Source organism: Haliaeetus leucocephalus, unplaced genomic scaffold (assembly GCF_000737465.1).
Source record: "Haliaeetus leucocephalus isolate CR32 unplaced genomic scaffold, Haliaeetus_leucocephalus-4.0 Scaffold148, whole genome shotgun sequence".
NCBI classification, from domain to species: Eukaryota; Metazoa; Chordata; class Aves; order Accipitriformes; family Accipitridae; genus Haliaeetus; species Haliaeetus leucocephalus.
The window spans coordinates 975539-1000857 of NW_010972584.1; the positions used below are offsets into that span (position 1 = coordinate 975539).

Here is a 25319-nt window from a genome sequence, read left to right on the forward strand (position 1 = left end):
ACACCCAGGGAGTAGCACAAAAAGCAATGTAGAGTCAGCAGCAAACCACGAGACCAGTTTACAGGTTGTTGAACATTTTCCACTTGCTGATTTCTAGGTTCTCAGACACCAGCTAAGAAATCGAAGCACTCTGCTGTCCCTCTGGGACTTCTAAACTCCACCAGCATGACACACCATTTATCTCTGCTACCTTCAATTAGAAACAGGAAGCAAAGAGTTGGGCACTAGGCTCATTTTTAGCTGTGTGAAACTGTGATGACCCAGCTACTTGCCTATAAATCATTGTAGATGTGCTGATTTACACTCTGTGAGAAATTGGTTCATTAGCTAGAATTAAACAGAGGCCCAAGCCACACCATTTAAATTTGAATAGTGCTCTTGAACACCCTGTTCAGTCCAGGAACTGGGATTTGCTTGGTGCCTTCCTATATTTAGCATACAGTAATGTAATTGAAGCAACAAAATTAGACCCGCAAATAGACTGATTTCTCAGTAGTTAATCAAGGACCTTTTCCTAGAACTGCAGAGGGCTGAAATTAAAAGAAAGGAATGTGTGGTAATCAGCCCCATGGAGGCAGGAGGAAACCACCATGAGTTTAAACTCCAAACATACATTCTGGCCAGCTGAATGTACCCTTGTTTAAATTAAATGTGGCTTCACAGTGACCCAGGCCAAGGATTGCATGAAACTCTTCAGAGTGCGCAGCCCACGTACAAGGAATTACTGAGCAGATACGACTTATGGTCTGCAATTAGCTGTATAATAAGAATGTCCTCAGTCCCCCATCCTTAATGGATGAAGGAAACAACAGTCTGAGGTACCTCTGCAATAATGCTAATCTGTTTCTGTCAGCAGCTTCTGTGAACAGCAACAGGTATAGAAAGGAGTGACTGAAAGACAAATCCAGTGTACAAACTGCAAAATGCATAAAACAGGCAGCAATCATACTGCAGCAGCACTTAAACTGAGGAAAGAAGGCAGGAGCCTGCAGCACTGCACTTGTTCAAATTCACTATTAATAGGTCTTACAAGATAAACTAGAAGACTCCATTTTGTGTCCTTTTCTTCTTAATCATCTAATTTTTATTGGGGGGCTAAATAGGAGAATTACATTTAAAAAAATCTTTTTTCTGTCACCAGTTTTCATATTACTGTTAGGAAAATCTCCTCTTCACATTCTAACCTAAAAACTGCCAGAAGAATAAGACAAAGAAAATACTCTGTAAGCAGAAACATAGTCAGACGTTTAAGAAGTGTTGAAAAGCTTCAGAAACTGTCAAAGCTTGCAGCTGACAGTGAATGAAAGGGAGCTTCATTTTTATGTATTTCTACAGTATCAGCACCACAAGCCTCACAGTGCCAGCTAGGACATGCAAAGACATTGATGCAGAGCTAAGTCAGAGGAAGGTCTTTTAAAATGTATTTCAGAGCTGTATTTTCTAGCTTTGGCAATACCCTTGAAGAGGTCAGCTGTACCTCCCCATCTCTTCTGCTCACACTGTCTGCAACTGTTGTGCAAACAGATGGAACAGCCTGTCATGCACAGAGTATGCCCGTAGAAACGTCCTCCAAACAGCTTTTGCCAAAGAAGTTTTAGGATTGAATTTACTTCCCACATGTAGAAGCTACTGATTTCTCTTGGCAAATTTTTCCTGCATAACATGGGATCTCTACTGGATCAAGGCAAATGAGGTAGAAAGATTAAGAGTTCCCCTGCACTGGTTTCATATACTGCATTCCCAACCCCTGCTACTGTGGGAGGCAGAACATGAGGACAGAGCACGGAAAGTAAGAAAGTAAGAAGAGACATGGGAACCAGACAACAATTGCATAAACTTATAATCAGCCATTGTGCCTTTGATTCACCCTGAGGCAAGCCAGAAAAGAAGGAAGGGCCCGGGTAGCTCGCCTCCCTGCCGTCATCCTGCAGTGGAAAAGCTCTGAAGCTGAATCTAAAAATCACTCACTCAAAGCTCCAGGTACTAAGAAGTGATTATGTAAAGCCGTATCAGGGAAAGTGTTTCTTGTATGCTGCAGATCTTTTTCAATGCAGGTCTACAAAACATTGTAGCATAATTAAGCTTCCATAAATATTAATAATTCAATTTTTAATTCCACTTCTAGTTCCATTCCTCCCATTCATCTAATAATTAATAGTGCTTTCACATCACCATTAAAGATACCAGCTTGATAGCAGGAACAAAAGATTAGGCCGAGAATCTTATTTGTAATGAATGGTGATGAATAATAACAGGTACAAATTGCAAAGTGTGAGAGTGCAGAAACTGACTGCCCTAACCTCTGAGTTAATGTAACAACACAAAAGCCTCTCTGATATTTACAGATACTAGCATTTCCTAGAAGAAAACCACGAAGAAATCATTTACTCTTAAATTACAAAACACTCACTGGAGACATAAGTACATTTGAGAAATACATGTCAAATGCAATTCAGGGAAACACACTCCAGTATTTTAAGAAAAGCCAAGTCACCTTCCTATCAAGGCAACATTAAGGAAATAGAAGTGGAATTAGCACCTCTGCCATTGTGGTGAACACATTCAAGCAGATGAAATGGAGGGTAAGTGAGCAGCCGTGACGCAAAGCTGAAAGGTGGGGGACTGTGCAGACATATAGACAATAAATATCTTTTATCATACAATTCAAAGCAGAATCAGCATGTGAACTAATTTAATGCTTCACCCTTAGCCTTGCCTTCTTTTTCTCCTCAAAGGCATGCTGTTCCTCGGAATAGGCTTTGCCTTACTGCATGCTTTTGCAACAAGGAGCTCAAAGGCACTGGCTGGTACGTGGCACTCAGGCATGTCGTTCCTGTACCTTTGAAGAGCTTCCTTGGGCAACATCTCACACTTTTCTGCTCCAATTTGTTATGCAGGAGCAGTCTGGGCTTTCACATCTCATCCAGGCCATAGTGGGCAAGCCCCTGTTAGTGCCCCAGTGGAGACAGCCAGCACGTAGAAAGACCGTCCTGTATTTAATCTGATACATCCTTTTTTGGAGCCGGTGCAAAGGTGGAAAAGTTCCCTCAGCTCACAGGCATGCTCTCTACAGAGCATCAGAGCCCTGCAGCTGGACAGCATGATGGCAAGCACAAAAGCTCAACAACGAACAAACCTTTTCTTCAGCAGGGAGGCTCAAAGCTGTACAGACTCCACACTCCCTTCCTAGCCCATCAAAAGAGGAATTACTGTTTCAGCATCTGCATCATCATTCAGAACATTTGCAAAGGAAATTAATTTGTAAGTAAGCAGGAGCTTAACTCACCAGTGGACAGAATATCCAAGAATAACCAGCATGCTACTACCTCCCACTGACAGTTAATCCAAAATTGATATTGCTTTGGTGGCTTGATGGCTTTGAACCTCAGCCAGCTCACTTCCCTCTCAAACCAGCAGCACTTTGTGGCCTTTTTTGACCCAGAGCCTTTTTTTTTCTTTTTTTTTTTTTTTGATTCAATGGCTCTGAACGACCTATTCCTAAAGAAGCTGAAGTGTCATTCTGTCCTGTAAGTCAGGAGAGGCCTTAAATCCAGCAGGTACACAAAGGGAATATGTCCCCCAGGGCTTGTCCCTAAACCCACAGAGAAAGAAGGAGCCGGGGAAGAAGTCCTTCACTCTAAACTCCCCACATGATTTTTTGCTTGACTAATCTAGTTTCCCTTTTGGCATATTGAAACCCCAACCAAAAATACAGTGTCCTGGATTTCCCCAGTATTAAAAATTGCCATCTGCAAACCACCTATCTTCTTAGCACCTCTGCTGGGGCTCTTGCCTGCAAGTTATCTGAACATGTACTTTCTAAAATGCTTATTACTAGTCAGTGGTTTATAATACCTTTTTCTTGAGGCCTAGTAATTTAGAAATTAATTCATTATCCTTCTGTGACTCTAGTGTATTATTCTGCTGTCATCCAAACACAGATCAGAAATACTTACTAAATGCTTCTACTTATTTTCATCATCATTAACAATTGCACCATTTCCATTTCAAAGAGGCCTTACACAATTATTTTTCTGTTTCAAGCAGAATGTTTAAATTCTTTATCGTCCTTGAAGATAGCAGCCAAGGATAATTTTACATTTTCCTTTTCATTTACAGTTTTCTGCACTTCATTTCTAATTTATATTAACTGCGCCTCACTCTCCCTCCCCTTCCCCACTGCTTTTACTTTTTTGTTCCTAATGCTGTCTTCACCACTGAACAATGATCAGCTTTTACAAAGATGTCTCTTTCCCGAGGGCAGAATCACAGTTCTTTGCCATATAATGCACTGTTCTTAAAGAATACCTAATTCTAATTTTTTTTCCCTATAAAACACTCCCCAAGTTTAACTCAAAAAGTCTTTTAACTTTGGGTAAATTATATGTTACACTATTAGTCAGGAAAGTCTTCTTTTCATTTAGATTTATCTTTAACAAGGTCACAGTCATGCAGATACCACCAACTTCCAATCCAGCTCTGAAATCCTTTGCTCCCAGATGCGCTGGGTCTGTTAAAACACTATTCAATGATTTCTTGAACGCCACGCAGCACATAAATCCTTCCACTCTGAGAGGCTGCACCTGCTGATTTGCGTAACCATCATGCACTTATCTTCTCTGGATGCAGATTCTTGGACTCCAGTTGCACAACAGCCACTGAGTCAATGTGACAGCAGGGACTAACATGCACCTCCACCCCCACCACCAAGTGAGAACATTTCTGCTCTCCTTGGCATGCAGAGCATCCTCCCGCTGCTTTGACTGGATGCTGGGCTTAGAGTCAGACCTTAAAAAAGTGCTCCCAAAATGGGTGTGAAAGAAAGGGAAGAAAAATGTCACGGCTGGAAAATAGCAGAGAGGGACAACATAAGAGCCTGAATTCTGCATAGTGCTGATCATGATGCAGGCTGGCAGCTGGGGATTGAGACCCCACTGCCCCTAGGGGACTCCAGCGAGGACAAAAGGAAAGGCAAGGGAAGAGCTCATCAGTGAAAAGAGTAGAAATATCTTACTGGCTCTCTCTTTTGGGGCAGAACCCTCCTACCTGGAACACAGAAGAGAAAAATAAGAATGGAAAAGGGTCAGATGAACAACTACATTTACTGAAAAGCTTTTAACTTCTAGGACCACAGATCTCTCATGCCACCCAACAAGAAATTGTTGCTTTCAGCATTTGATTAAGTATTTGGTCAAATTGCTCCCTCCTGGCACCTTCACTGAACCATCCTGGGCAAAGCCAAAGAAAAACCCCCTCTGAGTGGCCAGCCCAAACTGCACAAGATACCTCCAGCAGACTGAAGTCAGGCCCATCAACCCTTCTGCCCAAGAAACTGGGCTTTTCATCAAATCTCACTGTGGGAACACTTCTGGCCCCAATCCAAAAAGATATATGCCTACACCTCTTGCTAATATTCCTAGGTCAGACCATGAAATGATTCTTCAAAGTTCTTCTTTGAAGAACTGCATTTTCTTGTCTTGGAGAAGAGTAGAAAGAGGTAGAAAAAAAACCCTAGGTTTGGAATCTCACTGGACAAATTAGTGGTTTGATCTTAGAAGTCCAGGTACTCGGTATGTTCAGAACTAATGACAAAAATCAGGGTAGCTTTAAAATTGCCCCCAAGATTGCCAAACAGGATCAATGCTATCATCCAGCCAAATCCTTACCCACATCTGACAGCGCCCAAGACTTCAAAGGGAAGTAAAACAAACAAACAAACAAACAAAAATCCATTATGTAGAATTGAGGAAGAAGTTCTTTTGAAGGCTTGTCTTCTGCTGGGCCTTTGACTCTTCTGCTTTCCCCAGCCCCCTCTCTCCTATCTTATCATTTTTTGCACAAGAATTCCAAAAGACAGATCCTGAAGAATATAGCAAAGATCACAGAATCCACCCTTTGCTGAAAACTACCATGGAGAAGAGTCAGACTTAAAAGACAGTTGCCAGCAGCTAAACAAAGGCTCTCAGCCTTCTCACTACATGACCAGCCACTAAGAAGCAAGTGCTACAACCAGCACCAGAGCAATTCAGTATGTCTGTCATAATATAATTGAGGTTGGAAGGGATCTCTGGGTTTCATTTAGTCCATCAAGTTAGCTCAAAGCAGGGATAACCTCCAGGTTAGACCAGCTTGCTCAGGTCTTTGTCCATATGAGTTCTGACACGCTGGGTCTGCAATCAGGCTGCAAAAGCGAGACATATACAAATAGACCAAATACCGGAATAAACTGCTGCATTTGTAAATGGGCTTTTCCCATTTGTAAAGCGAAAGTGTTGCTACAACCCAGGAAAACTCTTCAACCACAATTCTTGAAAGCCAAACTGGTGTTTACTCCTGGATATGGAGAGCAGCCTACCAGCAGGGTGAACAGCCAAGGGTTCCCTTATGACCTTCTAGCTTCCTTAAGTGGTTTCCAAATGGTACACTACACTCACTGGCAATCCACACAATAATATAGCATCAAATAGAATTGAAAGTTTATCTTTTCAATGATAGATACATTTGAGGTACAGAAACAGCACAAAGTCACTAAAGAATTATCTCAGATTAACATACTACACAATCACATTTCTTTTAAAAGCTCTTCAGCTCCATCCTATACTATGCAAATGGAGAACTGTTCTAAACTGAGTAAATCTGCTACCATCCTGATATGTCTGGTTGTCAATAGTTTTTTACTAAAGAACTAAGTGGAGAAATAAACCCATGTTTAGTGACACTGCAGTCTGACTCTAAACTATCAAAACCATGGATGCCAAGAGGTAAGACTTTCCTTTGGGATTTTAATTCCCTGCATTAAGTATAGTATTAAGTACAGCAGAAGATAAAGCATCCAGTCCTCTCTACACATAGTTCACCCAGGTATGTTCTGTGGATGCTGTACACATTTACTCACATGCAAAGTACATCCTACAGTACGTATGCCCTGCAGTCATCCATTAGCTTCCTACCAGTGCTTCAGTTCAAATCTTCAGGTTCTTTTTGGATGTCATTTAGCCTCACAAGTTATTAGAGCATCACTGTTCCCTGGCTTAGTTGCCTACATTATCAAAGGTAACCTTAAAAGGACAAAAAAAGAAAACGGGGAAGAATATTGTACTACTCTACCTTTGGAAACAAGGATCTACCAAGCATAGTACCTCACGAGTAGCTTTATGAAGAGTAAATAAGATTTACCTTACCACAAAACACCCGAGATGTTCACCCTGTGGCATTTTGAAGCTGCAGGTGTTCTTCTGAGGAGCCTGCTTTGCAATGCATGGTTCTTCACTCAAACTGCCCTTGAGACTATGCAGCAGAGGCTGGTAAGAAGTCAGAGATCTGATAGGGATTATCTGGAAAGATCTAGTCTTGCCCTGGGACAAGAGAGATGGACTTTCCTGCCTTATTTTCTGTAATTCTGTCATGCTTTACTAAATGTAATTGCTTGTCTGTATTTTATGATGATATTTTAAGTTGCCTTCACTGCAATCTTCTTTAAATTGGCTGAACACAGGGAAACTCAAAAAGCTGTTATGACCATTGCAAGAGAGCATTAGCGCCTATATACTGTTTTTATTTCAGTTCTGTGCTGGAGTCAGCTCACCTGTATACACCTAATAAAGCTGTTAAAGAACAAAACAGCCCCAGAAAATCAGGAAAGGGCAACGTGACTTGATTTATTTTGCAGATTTGTTTCACTCACCACTGTCTTTTCCACTTACAAATTATACTTCACCCAAACCGGCACTGTTTTGATATGTCAGCAATTCATTTAATTCATTACTAACACAATGCAGTTTACAAGGGATGCATTTCTGGCACTCAGTGGTTAGTATTTCCCAGCAATGGACTGGCCTCCTAAATTAATCTTATCTCAAGGGCTCTGTGTAAAACCCACAGAGAAACATCTCTCAGCTGGATCTACCTGTTGCAGCGAAAGAAGTACTCTCCCAAAGTGCAGAGGTAAAGAGATTGTCTCAATATGTTTATGAACACATATGCCAGTGGTTCCTAAGCTGTGGTACTGGAATCACTGAAGGAGGAACTACCCCAGGTCACAGGGCAAACATCTCCATGAGCACAGTTAAAGCTGGTGGAGATGGGGTTTGGTAAATGAAAGAGTGCAGTGCGGGTCTTGACTCAGGACAAGGAGGGTGGGCCCCTCTGAGAAGGAATATGGTAGCTTAAGGATTAGAAAAATATATGACGGGAGGGTGCAAACAGGAAAACTAGAGGCACACCTTCCTATACACATGAAACAGCACATTTCCAGCGGCCACTGTCTCATCATCTGCCCTTGACTCCAGTACTGATAATGATGGCTGTCACTAATACCTGGGGTTGCTACTGCTGCTGCCTATACATTAGAGGAACACCAATCTGGGAACCCTTGGCACAGGTTACAACCACAGGCTGAATTCCTCTTTGATACCACTTAAGCCAATATGAGTTCTGAGAAACTGTTGCCACATGTTCTCTCCACCACGCACTGCTTAACAAGCAGCTCTTATTTTATGCTAGCTTCAGTTTCAGAGCAATTTCAGTGTATGGTCCCATATTCAATACTTTGCAGCAGAGTGACTTGGAGCTGGGTAACTGTGGCAATACCAGTGTCTACCAAGACAGCTGTATGCTCTTCTAGCTACATATGAACAGAAACAATAGTACTCAGAGCTGTTCCTATCTATTGGAAACATTCACCCACACAACACAAACACCATGAGGAATGCTTATGTCATCTGGGTCTCATTTAACCTCTCTCATCTGAGACAAGACAAGTCTGTCCCAAAACCTTAGAAAAACCAACACCTCTCATCTCCGAGACTCTGATGACAGCCTGGCTTTAGCAAGCAGCCACCACTTAGGTCAGGTTAGCCAGCCAACACATTACCCGTGATACGTCCTTACTTGCAGTGCTGTCACTCCATAAGACATGAAGGGCTGTTTTCGCCACTGGTCAGATTCACCACAAAATCACAAGGCATCTTCCCTTTCCCCTCACCTGCCACACTTAGTTGCAGACCACAGAGGTCTCCGCAAATTAAACACTACTAAGAGCGATCAGGGAATTCTGTGCTGTTGCCCAGAGTAAAAAGCAGTATTTGTGGACCAGTTTTTCTAGATCAGCACCTGACCCTTCATCCAGGAGAAAGGCAATTAGTTTCAGTGCTTTGTTAGGTTCCCTTCTATGCAGAGGGAACTCAGAGGAGGAGGCAGCGTGAGAAGGCTTGCCATAATGGGAAACCTCTTTGAGGAAACCGAAGAGCTTTTGTCCTTCTTTCCGGAGCCTGTCTTGTTCTCTTCTGACTAACTGGGTCTGATAAACTTTGAGATGTGCTGCACAGCCTCCTACTTACCAAAGCTTTCAGGAATGAGAAGTCAGGGAAGAAAAAGCCATTTATGAGAAAAGATGGGTTTTGTGGGAGCTTATTAAGCCACAGCACGTAGCCTTTAGGATATGTGACTATTTACTTCTGCTCTAGCTGTACTTTTAGCTTTCAGCCATGACAGCTACAATCCTTTTTTTCATTTAAAATTACTCATTGTTAACGAAAATAAGTTTTAACTTGAAATGCTAACTGACTTCCAAGAGGAGGAAGATTCTTTAAGCAGCATTCACTAACCAACCCTGAGAAGTCAGGCCAAAGCCAAAAAGCCCATTTCTTCAGCTTGTCACACTCCGATCCATTCTGTTCACATGGAGCTCTGCAGTCTTGAGAGCTGCAGCTGCTTTGGAAAGTTCTTCTCATGAGCAAAAGTTCATGACATATTTATATCACTGTTTACCAGATACCCATGGGTATTACAGCTTAAATATATAAACTCCATCCTCAAATGAACATTATGCTTTCATTTTTTACGTATACACATACACACAGAATTTGTCAAAAATTAAGAACTTTTTGAGAAACTGGGAAACAGATTTATTAAATGTAAATCAATTATTTTTTTCAGCCAAAAAGTCCCAGCCAATCACATGTAAGTGCTCTTAAATTTTTGTTTAAAAACAACTAGCCTTCAGTCAGATCGGCTTTTACCACTTGTTGCTAACTCCTGGATCCTCAGCCAACCGAACATAACCAACAATGCTGTTCAACTGATATTATAATATAGTATCAGTATCTTGTGGGCTTTGTGATGCTTTGCTGCTGCCTTGAATTCTCCTGTGCACAGAAATAGTGCTTTGGAAGGAATGTGTGTGTTTTATCCACATCTCTACTTCACTGTAATATTGACAGGAAAAAAACTCTGAGGGAAGCGTGTTCACTAAACCCATTATAAATAAAACCAGACATAGAACAAAGCAAGAGACAATAGCCAAAGACAATACCTCTGGCACACAGCATAAGGGGACAGAAGAGCCTTGGGCATCCCCCTCCTCTTTCCTTGCATGCCATTCCCTTATTTTTAAGGCACTCCTAGGAGTCCCCTTCCAGCAAGCCCCAACTCAGAGGGCAGCATGTAGGGCAGGGGCTGGGTACCCACCATACATCACATTAGAAATAGTCTCAGCAATTTCCACCTGCCAGAGCTCACCCCAAAGGCTGTGTTTCATTTGGTTAGTAACCCAAGCTATCTTAGGCCTGCTGGGCCCATCAGAATAGAAAAGGCAAAAAAGAGTGTCATTCTCTCTACCCCAGCACTGCAGGTTTTACACTGTTACCACAGGGCATAAAGAACGACACTGATAGCTAACAATCTTAAAGCAGGGGAGTGACTTACCTTGACTGAAATTCACAGCTGATAGAGGATTCTGCCCAGACTTGTGCACCACTTTGGCTCCATTCACACCATTGAAACTGGTTCTAAAAAAGCAAAAAATAGTTAATCTCACTCTTTGGGAATATCTTCTTCCAGGAAAAACTGATTCACTGAACAACACATTAGACTCCCCCCCCCTCCTTTTTTTTTTTTTTTTTAAAACTAATTCAGCACAAGACTAGTATAGGCCCTTGCTGCCTATATTCACCCAGCTAAATGTAGACATCTAACTGAAATTCTTAGAACAGGAGCTTCTTCGATGGTCAATGGTGACAGGAAGATACATTCCACCTGAATCTGACTTACATTCGTCAGTGCCCAGATTGCTTTGCTGGAGGATCCAGCACTTAGGTTTGTAGGCTTGTATTCTATGACTCCACCAAGTTTATTCTGCTGTCCCTTCAAGCATCAGAGGCAAAGGGCTTGATCTACCTGGCCTGTTAGTCAAAAAATCTTTTTAACCCTCTTTCTGTTCCTTTCTCCATGGCAGCCGAGCCCATTTTCAGCAGCTCCTTCTTTACTGCCTGCTTCTGCATTTTCTAGAGCTCATAAATCCCCCTGGACTGGGAGGTAGGGGGGTCTTAAACTGCAATTTGCTATATGATACGGACAACAGCTACTGCCCCATTTTGAAATTCAGCACACTCCTTTCTTGCTTCTTCCTCAAAGAAGCGGAAAAAATGAAACACTTGTTTCTGGGCGAGGCAGCAGCTCCTAACCTTGCAGGAACTCAGCGGGAACCAGGAACTGTTGCCACCCCAAAGGTGAGAACCTGCTGGTGTGCTGTGAAAAAGGAGTTGCAACGCTTCTGGAACCATCCCCCCCCCCCCCCCTTCCCCTTCATTCTGTCCCCGCTGTGCCTGATGACATCCTAAGAGGATAAACCATACTTGGCAGCGTGAAGACTGGACTCCTCCGCTCCCAGCTGCGGTCCCCGCGCACCAGCACACCGAGGCAGGCCGTGCGGTTCACCGGCGGGTACAGGTAGTGCCACCACAAAGGCCTTTGTGCGTGACACAGCTTCCCGAGCCAGCAGAGGGTCTCTGCTGTCTACGTTGTGGAGGCTGATCGACCTCAGAAAATACAGGCGTTTTCCCCATTTTTATGACAGTTCAGTGAGCCTCACTGCTCAGGTGCCCTGCCTTTCCTTATTTCCCTGTTTGATCCACACCCTGTAAACATGACTCCAATGCTCAAACAGAGCCACGGTTTATCTACAGGTGCCTCTGGTGAGAAAATAGCACGGAGAGCAGGTGCTGGTATGTACAGAAGCGAAAAACAGGAGGGGCTCAGGCCACAGTCAGATCACTTGGTGGGGAAGACTTTCACTAGTGTCCTTCAGGCATCAAAACCACTGAATATATAGCAGCCTGTAGCACAGAGGCACTTTCTCGGGAAATAAACATGATGTAAAGTCCTTCTGGTTTTACATCTTGGTGCATCCCTCAAGTAACAAAACTCAAACACCATAAAACCATATGAGGACTATAAACATTTTTGTGAGTGATACTAACTCCCAGCACTGCTCCTTTACAGAGCACAAGATTGAGCCTGCCCACGTTTATGGGGCCACAGTATTTAATCTGAACTGAGACAGGAAATAAACAGCTCAGAGGTCCTCATTTTAACACTGATCTCTGAGATATTACTTGAAACCTGGGACTACCCTTCCAAACAAAACGTACTCATCTGTTAAAACCCAGCAACACTGTTCAAAGAAAAGAAATGGCTGTTTATATTGTCATTCCACTGCTACACAAGTGAAACTGGTAACTTTGTCATACAATCCTGGTAAGCATTTACTTTCTCTTACGGATACTTTTCCTTTCTGAAAGCTTTCGGCACAGGCCATTTTCATGCTCCACTATAAACTGGATCACTGTGTACATTGTACAATTTTTGTTATATAAAAGCTGTACTGAGGATATTATTAATTTATATGCTATCCTTTCTCTTCTATATCTCTTATTAGATCAAAGAATAAAGAGTTGATCTCAGCTATCAAATAAACATAAATGCCTGCTGCAAGTCTGAACCAAGCTGATGTACAGATATTACATACAGATAAGCAGAGCTCTGAGTGATGTAAGCTGCAATAACCATCTTAGTTAAGTGTAATGCATAATGTGCTGTTCAAACCACAAATTAGCAATAATATGGAATCAATTCAAGTAAAAAAAAAAAAAATCAGAACTTTGCCTTAAAGAATGGCCTTTTAAATCAAATTAAATGTTTCCAATTCAGTGAAAAATAATTTTCTCTCCCAGCATTTTTAAGGACTATGGTTATTTCTCCATTTCTTGTGCAGAACTACATAAAACCTTTTCTTGTTTACATATTTTTACAAATTAAGTTTTCAAAGGCTATCAGGGTTGGTCTGACTCTCCTTTCTGAAGAAAGGAGTGAGAACTATATTTAAGCCTCATCTTTCAGGCACACAAGTAAGGCTGGATTTGTTTCCTTTTAATACACATGGAACAGTGAAACAAAACAAAAATGACCTTGTGCTGATACAGTTATCTTGGGAAGCCAATGCTTTCACCTATGGTTAGTTTAACAGAGGGGGGAACACTAGGAAAGGGAATACATTCACTTTTCAGAGAACTCTGCCATTAACTGCAACACTGAAAATGAATATTAAGCACAGTTCCCCACTTCTTCCTTCCTTGCTTGCATGGGAACAAACAGTGCTAGCATTTGGAAGAAATCAGCACAAAGTTAGTACAGCACCATTTTGTCAGCACACTGTTGCAGCCTCATCACCACCATCATGCTGACCAGAACTGATCAATTTGCTTCATCCTTACATCACAGTGCCTCTCTACCAGTCCACCGGTGAGGAAAGAAGGTCAAACAGATGACAAATTAATTCATGCCTACTTTGAGACACCTTTACTCTGCCAGAGAGATGTAAAGAAGCACTACTGCAAACCAGACCTTGCCCAAGCTGCTCCACGTGCTCTCTGCAGGAGACACACTCCTGACTTACACCTAACACCTGCCTGGTCATGAGCAACACCTGCATGAAGGGCAAGCATTTAACACAGCCCTCACCAGCCAGGTAAAAAGGCCATTTTTCACAGGTATCCCCCAGTTATCAAGCCAATCACTTAAATACTTCCCAGAGGTCATCCATCCCCAACATGCACCAAGCTCGGCACAGAGTGATGGCAGAACCCAACAGACACAGGCTCAAGAACCAGAGTATTTTCAAATATCTGGTCGTTGTTTTTGTTGTCACTTCAAAGAGAATGAAAAAAAATCCCAAACTTTTTGATGTTCCTCAACCTATGACACAATAGGTTACAACATAAATACAGCTCTTGGATATCCTTCTGCTAAAGTCACTGAAAAGCCCATGAGCTTGATGTGAGCTGTCAACTTCAAATAAGATGTCTGCCAGCAGAGACAGGAGTTTGGAGACAAGCACCCACATGAGCTGGTATGATCAGAGCAAGTGATCCTCTGAACCCTCTTTGCAGAGCTTTTATCAGAGTTGGGCAGGCAGGTCATGAGTCACTTGGCATGAGTCACACTACCATTAACCCCTCCCAGCAGTATTAGGATTTAAGGTGGAAAATTACAGGTGTGTTGTAGACCAAGGTTGTGTAACAGGTCAGTCTGCATTTCAGATACTTCCAATAGGTGTCAATGTGAATGGCTCAAGCATGATGAAGGTGTAAGCACTTCAGAAAAGTGGTTAAAACAAGAAGCACTACACCTTCATAGTAACAGGTTAGAAGAGAAGCACCTCACACAAATATCACTGTGATATGCCATGATATTTGCAGCTAAACTTAACTTTTACTAGATGATGTCCTGTCTCGATACGATATGCCTTACCCTGACCCAGTGAAATGAAAGGCAAATGCCTCATCACCTGCAGGGACTGTTTAGCATTGCTCCTCCTGGTCAACAGCAGCACGGAGGAGTCAGACTGAAAAACACAACACTGAGGCTAGTATAGTTCCTGATTTGTATAGGTTTTTCTGAGAGCATTACATCATGTTAGTAGCTTCCTCAAGCGGATTTCCTCTCCAGAGTCTGGCACTACTGCCTTGAACAGAGACTTCAGCATCACACAAACATCTCTTCGTCCTCCTCCCTGACTGTTCAGCTACATTTAAATCTAACCTTTGGGCAGCAGACAGCACAGAATGCAGACTCCCTTCCATTCAGATGTTAAAAAGAAGTGTCATTGTCCATAATCCTAGATAGAGAAGTGGATATTAAAAACTACATCTACTTCAGTAGTTGGATGATACTTCTCAGCTCTGCATTACAAAGACTGTAGAAGCCCACACCTAGCCAGGAAAAGGGAAAGATGGGGGTAATCCCCACTGCCTGCAGCCTTCTTCCTCATTTTATGAATCCACCTTCTAATGCCATCTGCTCCTTCTTTTGATCTGCTGCATCCTTACAATGAGACTGTAAGCAGTGATTGAACTGAGCATGGGAGGCCCTCTGCATCCAAAATGACCAAGATTTTCCCCCTCAGATATTTCTAGACAAAGTGGTACAAGATATGATGCCATGGTACTGATTATAACTGACATACTTCAAGAACAGCCTGACATCACTTGAATCTGAACCAAGTCACAGGGATGTGCCGAGTTCCATCTTGCCACATTCCCCATCCGCTGTACGGAAGGGTATTTATAAATCCCCTGTAGCTGGCTTGTCTTTCAGAGAAGGTGGCAAGGTCCAGTCCACCGGGTGTTGGAATTCTGCAAAGCAGAAGCAGCACCAGGCTCCTAACGCCTTACGGATGATGGCAGAGCTCGTTTTAGTTCTTAACCTCTTCTTTCATGGCAGTAAGAAACCACTGTGCGAGCGAACAGGCTGCACCAGCACAAAGAACGACCCCAGCTGCCAAGCTAATTGTGGAGACAGGAATGGCTGGTAGGAGGATAGGACAGGAGATGGGGTGTCCTTTATATCAGAATTGCACTAACGTCCTAAGTGAGCCACAAGAGGGGAATGTAACTTCTAGGATAAAGACCTTTCATTATTCAGTGCAGGGATTTTACCCTTGTAATGGAAAAATCTCAACAATCATGAATAGGAGCATTCCGATTACAGGGAAATTGTGGCCGGGTTTTTCAATACATCTTGTGCAACACACTCCAAACTCAACCAGTTTCTTCAGTCTGAATTTATGAACACACTCTTTGGGATTCACGTACTCCACCCTTCATTACTTACTGTCAGACTGAAGCTAATGCAACAAGAGCTGAGCAGGTTCAAGAAGAATATGTTTGCAATGATCCTCACCACTGGCAGAAGTAAGCGGAAAGACTGAAACTCAGCTTGAGGGAGGTGCTGAGCATGTCATTCTGACAGGATAAGCAGGACTGCATTTCTGTGTGGAAAAAGGACCCCCTGATTAGAAAAAACGCCTTGTAATTTCTTTCAACCCAGCCACCTTTGCTAACTAGCAAATACCATTCAACTTTCTTTTCTTATTGGAGAAGTCTGCTTGGGTTGCTCCATGGATTTCTGCTTTTCCATCCAACTGAGGGTGGGGTTTGAATCCCACTGTTTGCTTTTACAAGCTCTCAAGGCTGTAGGGCAGCCCTTGTGGTTGTGTACACCAGGCTAAACATGACTTTATGGCTAACTCGTACAGGAAGGAGATGTGGCAGTGTCACAAGGTAAAAGACACAGCAAACATTTTCTAAACATTTCCATTATTCTGAGGGCACTGCCATTCTGGAATGTCCATAGCTGAGACCGATTCTCAATATGATTTATAGGAATACAGAAACTCTTGAGGACCCACTGTTCTAAGCTCAAACACCTTACAAAAATGAAAGTTTCAAAACTGAGCATGCCCTCAGGGCAAAACTCGCAAGTTTACAACTACTCATTTTTCAGAATTCTTTCAGTCCTCTTTTACATCCACTGCAATTACATCTACTGCTCTGGTTTGGAGTAAGCAATAAGAAAAAGGGAAGGCAAATGAGATTTGAGCCTTTTGTTTCTGTTACTGCTGTTTTGCTGGAACTAATACAATAAAAAATAGCTGCCTAATGTGTGAAAGTTTCTTACATTAACTAATAGAGTTACTAAGAAAAGGAATTAAAACAGTACGACACTTACCAAGCACCTTATTTGATTTCATTTAAGCTGTGAGGGAAAGAAGAGAAAAAATGGCGTGGCAAAGGAAGAAAGGAAAACAAATGGAGGGAAATACAGAAATTCGTTTTGACTATCCCCTGTACAGACTATCATCTATGTTAAATTGACAGAAAGTACAAAAGAATTTTTTTAAGATCTCAGGAGATAGATTCATCTTGGTTATGGTTTCTTGAGGCTTTCAGCTTCTCAGTGACCAGCATTTGCTGTATTCACCTCTTCTATTTGCCAAGAGAGAAGATTGTGAGCTACTCAGCATGTAGGTAGGCTTCTTCCAAATGCTTCTATGTTGCTCAGGCAAACATCTTAAGACAGCTTGGAACAGAGATATTCTTGTCATATCTGAACAGGCATTGTTTGGACAACTGAGGACAAAACTTTTGTCTCTACAGAATAGTAGGTCTCTAACTCCATTTTTCAGATACTGCAGAAAAAGAAAAGTGAAAGAAAATCCCTTTTTCCTGCAGATTACAGATCTACGTCTCGCACAATCCAACCACAGCTTTTAACTTCTGGAAACCAGACAGAAATTCAGACTTATCACAATGGTATCTGGAATATTTAACACCCCAAATATTCAGAAGAGTGAGATAATGTTGTAGGAATTATTCCATTAACAAATTCAGATCATTTACATTTTATAACCTTCAGCTGATGAAACAGTCTTAGCTTATTGTGCAGTCTACTAGTAACTTTCTCTGACCATCAAATTTTTTATCTGTAATATTGGAAGATGCTGCTGGGAAGGGTTAGGGTAAGATTGCACTCATTTCCAGACAGGATATGTTAGAATACAGTTTTGAGCAACTTTCTGTCTTCATTTATAGTAGGTAAGATCAGGATTCAATCCTGTCTCTCTCGACCTGTCAGGTCAAATGTGGAAAAACATCCCTCAAAGTCAATAGCAACTGCAGGTCATGCATCCCTGAGGCCTAGCTTTAATCACACCACTTCTGTACACAAAAAGAAGAATATAAAAACAAGGTACCAAATCAGCATGTGCACAGGATGGTTAAATTCTCCCTAAGTAGGCCAAACGGTCCAAAGGCACTGAAAAGGAGTAAGCTAAGAGCTCAAGCCCCTGCGTAATGACTATAAGTGTCAAGCTGGGCTGCAGAGGAAGACTAGGCTTGTTGTCCTTGCCAACCATTAGATCACATTGATGTCAGCCCCTCATGATTTCCCCTCTCCCTACCAAAATTCCCTTCTGGTCCCATGATTACCTGAAAATGCAAGGACAGGATGCTTGAATGAGCTGGAGGCAAGAGAAGCTGGCCAGTTCTGAAAAACCTATGACTTCTCACATCATCGGGTAAGAGCCTCCTCTGGGAAATGCAATTTTTATATTCATTTTATCCCTCCAATGCATTGACTCCACTGATTAATGGCAATTTTCCAATGCTCTTCTTAGTTTTACTGACAAGTCAGGATAATGCTGGGGGCCAAATAAGTAAAGCCCATTAGTAAGACGAAAATGCTGCACAGAAAACCAAACTCAGCAGAGCTACACCATGGATATTGTGGCAAAAAACAAAGAAGCAGCAGATTTTTTTCTTCAGATGGGCAATAATGCTCCTCTGGCTTTCTCCCATATATCTCTGATGCTCTCCAAGTCTGCAGCCAGAAGGAATGGGAAGTAAAGTCTCTCTTTGCCCTGAATGCTCATGTCTGATTAGGAGCTGAAAAAAGATACTTGCTCTGCCTGCCCTACTATCCCTTCTTTCATTCCTCATGTTTTTGTCCAGATGCATCTTCTATTTATTGCCTGCTTCTTGCATTCTTCAATTCATTCCAATTCCAAAGAACTGCCATTTCCAGGAATACCTTTCTTTGTACCACCATCAAGGTCTGAAGTTCTTGTTTTAGCTGGCTGGTTTTTCGCTTATCTATTTGCATCTTCCTCTCATTTTCTAGCCTGAAAAGTTCAGCTTGTCCTATAGGTGAGCGTTCCTCAGTTCTGACCCAGGATAACACTGTAATTTTCAAAACACTTTCAAGAAATTACTTCATTTTCTCTTAATCCAAAAATTACCAACACAATTTCAAGCTTGTTGCAAACCAACAAGCTGGTTTGCAAAAGGATCCTAGCACCTCTTCTGACAAAGGCAGCTCTGCTAAACTTTGCTAACCTTGCTTCTACAATTTCACGCCAAAAGGCTCTCTTGGGAAGTCTCCAGCAAAGTTGGAGGCCTTCTCAAAATATGTCCTAAAACATATCCTAATCTTTTATGAACAAGGAATTAGGGGCACAGAGACAAAACTACCCTACTACAGCCGCAGTGTAGATCTGTGCCAGAATGGAGCAGAAAATGGCAGCAACTGGGAAGTGGAGAAGGAAGATTTAGCACAGAGTCCTACTGTCCAAGTTTTGTTTCTAAAAGATGCTGTGAAAGGGCTCTAAACTTAGTTTGGTGAAGTCTCTGTTCTTAAACATTAGATACAGCCAAAGCTGGATATCTGCACAGCTCAGCTATCCTGAAACTCCCTATCTCCTGCAGCTGACTTGTAACTTGGCTATCGATTCTTAATTATGGCTGTTGACTGCTGCTTCCACCTTCCACTGCAACTTGCTCTCCTGCCTAGACTATTGTGTCAGGCTGTCTATAGCATCAACATGCATAAAATAAAATGAGACTTTCAGAGATTTAATTTACTCTCCCTTTGCTACCACAGGCTCCTCAGGCTTCTTTACAAAGCTCCTTTGGTTTCCATTTCTCCTTTTGAGAGACTGCTCCACAATCTCACTCCTCTAGTGGTTGAAAATCTAATTTTCAGGCTAAGTTTATTAATAGCAAATTTGTACCAATTTGTCCTTGTGCCAGCATTGATCTTTATTATAAAGACCTTTTCTTCCCCTCTAGTATGTACTTAGCAATGAAGTGTTTACAGAGAGACATCACATTCCTCTCCCAGTCTTTGTTTTCCTAGGCAAAACAAACTCATCGCTTTTAGTTTTCTCTCATCTGCTAAGCTTTCTGTCCCTTACTCATCCTCCTAGCCCTGTTCTGCACCTGCTCCTGCATGAGTACACTTTTCTGACAGAACCGTACACAGTGTTCTTGGCACGCTCCTGCATCTTGGTTTTAAACCTCCCTATTTGTAGCAGGACTGTCTCCTTGAAACTATCCTGCAACCGTATCAGCCGTGACACTTCTCCACCATATGTTCCTATTGCTATCAGAGTTCCTCTGCTGCCTCCAGCAGCCTCCTCAGCACTCGGCTCATTCCCTCCTCTACTCCCACCTGCCAGGACTTCGTGCACATCATTCCCACACCGGCTGAAGACGCACACGGCGCGAAGCTGGTGCCAGCACTTGGTCCTGTGTTCTCCCACCCACACTACAGGTACCAGCCACACTGCCCTGCTCCTCGACTTTAAAACAAGCAAACTCCCACAGAAGACTCCCCTGATCCTATGCCTCCTGGGCCTCCTTCCCCTGTTGGTAGGCTCTTCTGAACACCACTGAGTCTCTGGCTTTCAACCTGGGATCTTCTATGGCTCAGTCAGCAGTGACAGAAGGACAGAGCCTCCCTTAGGCCCCCAAATCTTAGACCTCTGTCCTACTCAGAAGTACACAGCCCTTAACTAGACTTTGTGAGCTCTAAAATGCAGCCAAACCACCCTTTCAGAATGGCCAGATACATCCACTGAACTTTCCCTCCTGCCATGAACAATGGGAACATTCTTTTCCTCACATGGGCCAGTCCTCCTCAGGCTTCCCTGCTAATGAAACACCACTTCCATGCTCACGGGCAGAATTCCTGCTGACTTCATTACGCTGGGGTTTCCCTGTAGCTTCTAGTGTCATGCACGTAACTACAACGTCTCCCAGGCTACGGCCTTTTGCCTAGCCTTTCAAAGATTGACTTTCAGTATAAACCCAGACAGGGCAAAAATGGCATACAAAATACTATTTAAGAACAAGCAAAGGCATTTTCATACTTGCATTGAAAATCAGTTTGGACATAGCTAAACCCAGATATTAGCCTGGGGAATAAAGCATTCTTCCATTTTCCAACCCTCAATCTAATTCTGTGAATTGGGGCAAGCGGGGCCATCTGTTGTCTTGTGGAAATAAAATTCAGATGAGCACACCCATGGGAACTTGTCCAGTGCTATTTCAGTGGCATGGTTCCAGAAACTGCCTTCATACCCTGTCTTCACTCATCCACTGCTCCCAGATCCTTGCAGTAATAATGGCATGAAGGTCACACAGCCTAAATCAGTTCATGAAATCTGCTTGTTCTACACAAACTCAAAAACTGTCACTCATCTTCTTAGCTCTGCATTTGCAACAAAGCTGTCAGCATCTTTATTTCTGACTTCTGGAGAGCTTAGCCCTCCCTGTTAGATAAGAGTTTCTTTCACTGATACTATTAAGAAAAAGAAAAAGGAAGTCTTTAAATCAGTGGAGTAGGGTGAACATGGCAGCTATGTCTTGCTAAGGGCAGACCAGTTTCAGCAGCACACTGCTGATTCATGCTTCTCTGCTGGGACACGTTACATCTTAAAACTATTGATGCCTGGATTGTGTACCAACTCCCATTAAAATATCCTACTTATAAATCCCATTGCCACTGCAGTCCTTTGCCATGCCACAGCCCAGATCCACTCCTCCACTGTGGATGCTATGCCCAAATTGAACATGTTTGCTTAAAACAAACAAGCAAGCTGCTTCTACATATCAGTTTGTTTTAACTATATGGTGTAATAGCTGCATGAACTTAATTTAAGACTGAGAAACTCTTCATCTGTGCTGTGAGCCACACTGGAATTTGGTTCCCCAAACTGTGGCTTCCCACCAGCGTCTGCAATGACGAATGCTGAAAGGCAACCACAGAAAGACCTTCCTCCACAAGAACAGCAAAGGCCCACTCACTAGTCATCAAATCCCAATGCAAAGCGTGACAGGAAAGGAAACTTTGGCTCTATTAATTTTGCGGCCTCCCAGTCATGCAAGCTATCTTCCCTGCTCAAGCCATCCTGGTTTTTTTTGGAACTCATTTGTGTTGCTTGTTTGGGCAACACCTTGGAAAAGAGAAACAGGCATGACAACGTTTGCCATTTCCTCCACGTGGAGGGAGGCCTCCATGGAAGAGGTCCAACAGTGAAAGCACACTGTCCTTTCCCCCTGTGAGGGGCAGGGAAGACAGCATGCTTCTGCCTCAGGGTAAGAAAAGTTATTTCACACCTGACATGATGTGTTACAAGCTGTACAAAAGCAGCACAGGAGCCAGAGAAGGGCAGCTTCTGCAATGAAGGAATTTTTAGGACTTTTACTATGGAGACTTGAGTTTAAGTCCTAGTGAGAAACATCTTAAGTCTTCTCTACTCACAATGCTAAGGAGCATAATAGAGTGCCTTTGCTGGGACAGAAAGACAGCTAGTAGAAAAGCACCATCAAAACATCCTCTTGGGAAGAACTTCTTTTAAGAACAGATTTTTTTTTTTTTTTAAATTTGTTTTTGAAAGAGCATTGATTTTGATAAAAGTTCCTGCCAAAGCAGCTTGGAACAGCTTTGTTTCTGGCAGTTCAGAAGCTCTATTTCAGAACTTCCAAATTGTACATATTTTATCTTAGAGGTTATTATCCCACATGCATCGTTATTACCTTGCCCTAACATGACAGAAGTAGTGAAATAAATACTTTATTACTTTTTAGATGATTAAGATGAATCGCTACTTAGTGCAGAACAAAATGTTATCTGCTTTTCTAGATGAAGGCATTCCTGGGTGTTGTAAAGGCAGTGCCAGATTTTCATTACATTGCAAACAAGGGACTTGTTCTAGAGAATAAGATAAGATGTTTCAGTCATATTAAGCAGCAGCTGTTCTTATCAATTTAAAAAAAAAGAGGTAACTAACTACTGTGTTTTCTTATATAATATACATACTGTGACCTATTACTAGTCTTTACTTGGCAAATCAGCAGTAAGCATAAGTAGTACAACAACTTAAAATGGATATAACTCAAAACAAAAATTCAGAAATCCCAGAGCAAAACATTTCTAAAACTCAAAATCTGGGACACAGTGCTCTCATAGAAAATTTTAAAAATAAATTATTTAAATCTGAATAAAAGGGGGGGGGCAGGCAGGAACCAAACAAGCTTTACAGTGTCAGAACTTCCCAGGAAACAGCAATTCTGAGTTAGGCTAATGCACATTAATTCTGAGAAGCCTGAGCAGGATTTTTTGCTCGGGACAAAGTCCAAGCAGATCAGGACGGAGGGAATTTTGCAGGGAACCCCAGCACATACAGTGAGGTTATGGGAGGTCAGGCACAGCTGGGTGTGAGAGCACTCCAGGGCTGAGCAGAGCTTTGGTGGAGTAAGGCACTGGCAGATTAGAAGAGCAAGGAAAAAGTGGGTTGCCTTCACTCTCCTGCCCACTGCCTGCAGAAAAGCAGCAGGTCAGACCTTGAGAGGGAGAAGTGTCATGCTCCTGTGGGACATACACCGCTAGCCATAAGAGGATGCTTGAGGCTCTACTGGCAAGCACCCACACCTTCTAGAGGGGTGCTCAGGAAAAGGCATGCCATCAGCTGCGGGATAGTGCCTCCCTTCTTGCTTTTACAGACTCTGCATCAGTAGAGGAGTGTGCCAGCAAGCACCAACTGCTGCAAAGACAGGATTTCAAGCAGTTATTTTGTGTTCAGAACACCAACAACAGGCTACAGGGCATTCATCCAGATGCGTTCATCTTTTAATTTTTGTGCTCATGACTCACGACCTTTCATGCTCATGACCTAACCTGGCCTTAATTCTGGCCCTACTTAGTAACAAAATTACTTAATTACTAAATTAAAAACTTAATTTATTTAATACTTGACTAATTTCATTAAATTATCCAACTTTTTCAAGTTACAAAGGCCACCTCTCCAAAGACAAAATTTTCACTCTCAAAGTATTTATGCTCCTTTTCGTTCCCACATAGGTAATGATGGATGGAAAAGCCAAAATAAATTAATAACTACCTCCCTCCATACTCTTAGCTTTATTGCTGGTCAATAGGGCACACAATCAAGCCCTGAAGCAGAACAGATGATATATTTGCTGGGCTTATGGAACTTAACTTACTGTGGAGTTTATTGCACAGTTCAGGATCTGCATCACGTGCGTGCGTGTGTATGTGTGTGTGCACGCGTGCATGCGCGTTGCTGAGGTGGAAGAAGTTGTGATGCTGAACAAAGGGCTACTGTCTGCTGACACAAATGGGACAAAAAACTCACTGACCTGGAAGTTAAAGTACAAAATCTACTTTCAGCCTGAGTGCTCACTGCCCATACACATTAAATGAAGAAGCCTTGTTTGAGTGAACTATGATCTTAATCTGCTTTTCTCAAAGAGTGCACATGCCAGCACCATGACTCCCACCCCAGCAAATCCCATCAGCAGCAAAATCACATGAAGGACAATGCAGAACTAAACTGCCTTTTAGATTAGGATTTTTCAGTCACAAGGTTATTCCAAATTATCCAGTATAAAGAAATTTATCCATGCAAGCAAACAATATTGGCAGGGGGAGAGTTACACAACAAGGTACTGGCAGGGGAATAGAGTACTGAAAGCTTAGAGAGAGAGGGAGCGACCTGTGAGAAAAGCCTCTAAGCACTATAGCAATACAAACACACCATGAACTGCAAAGCTCAGAGAAGGACTCCAGAGAAGCAGCAAGCTCAAAGTGAAAAGGTATGGTGAGGTGGTCACTCCCAGGTAAGTCACACAGCAATGTGGCCTTTTTCAACAACCCTAGCAACTGTCTTCACATTCTAGACAGTCTTGGATGAATATTTCAGATAAACTGTGAGGATTTTGATGGCAGAAGCCACTCCTACCAACATTGCTGGGTACTGCAGCTCTTGCAGCAGCTCAGGCTGCCACATAAGGATTCCACTGCAGTATGCACTGTGCTATCAAGCTGATGGGCATGCCCCACCGTACACATGCTGTAGCGTATATACAAAACACAGGAGATGAGCTAACCATCAAGAAAGGAAGAAGAAGCAGGTGGGGAGCTAAAACTATAGGCAGCAGCTAGCATAAAGCAGAAATCAAAATCTCCCATGTAAGAACCGCTGAATACATCCCACTAGGAGCAGAGTTCTGCCTCCTGTATACTCATACCTAACTGTGCAACTGGTGTTTATGGAAACTCGGGCAAGTGGCATCTTCGTGACACACTCCGAGCAGTGCTCTGCTCTTGATCAACAAGGCTCCTCAGAGTCCTGTGCTCTGTCCACTGTTGCTTGCCCATCACCTGTGGTCCACCAGAAAGCCATCCACACTGGAGAAGGGGCTCCATTCACTCTCTGAAGCACAGATATTAAGCAGAGATGCTCAGAGTTTGCCTCCTATATACAACTTGCACCTTATGGAGACTCAGCCCCACACATCTACTTCAGAGTGGCAAAGCTGGAATGTGGCAGCGCAGGCCAT

General features: G+C 42.6%; 2 protein-coding genes across 4 annotated transcripts in view; both read right to left on the reverse strand.

Annotated features, from left to right (window-relative positions):
- Positions 1 to 3336, reverse strand: part of MAPKAPK3 (mitogen-activated protein kinase-activated protein kinase 3) — a 107727-nt gene extending 104391 nt beyond the window's left edge. For all 3 annotated transcript variants that reach the window (XR_773993.1, XR_773991.1, XM_010561570.1), the window contains exon 1: positions 3137 to 3336. The gene's annotated coding sequence lies outside the window, so the exon portion shown is untranslated. The remainder of the gene's footprint in view (positions 1 to 3136) is intronic.
- HEMK1 (HemK methyltransferase family member 1) overlaps positions 1 to 25319 on the reverse strand; it is a 149952-nt gene that overhangs the window by 86180 nt on the left and 38453 nt on the right. Inside the window, exon 12 of the transcript XR_773990.1 lies at positions 10705 to 10781. The gene's annotated coding sequence lies outside the window, so the exon portion shown is untranslated. The remainder of the gene's footprint in view (positions 1 to 10704; positions 10782 to 25319) is intronic.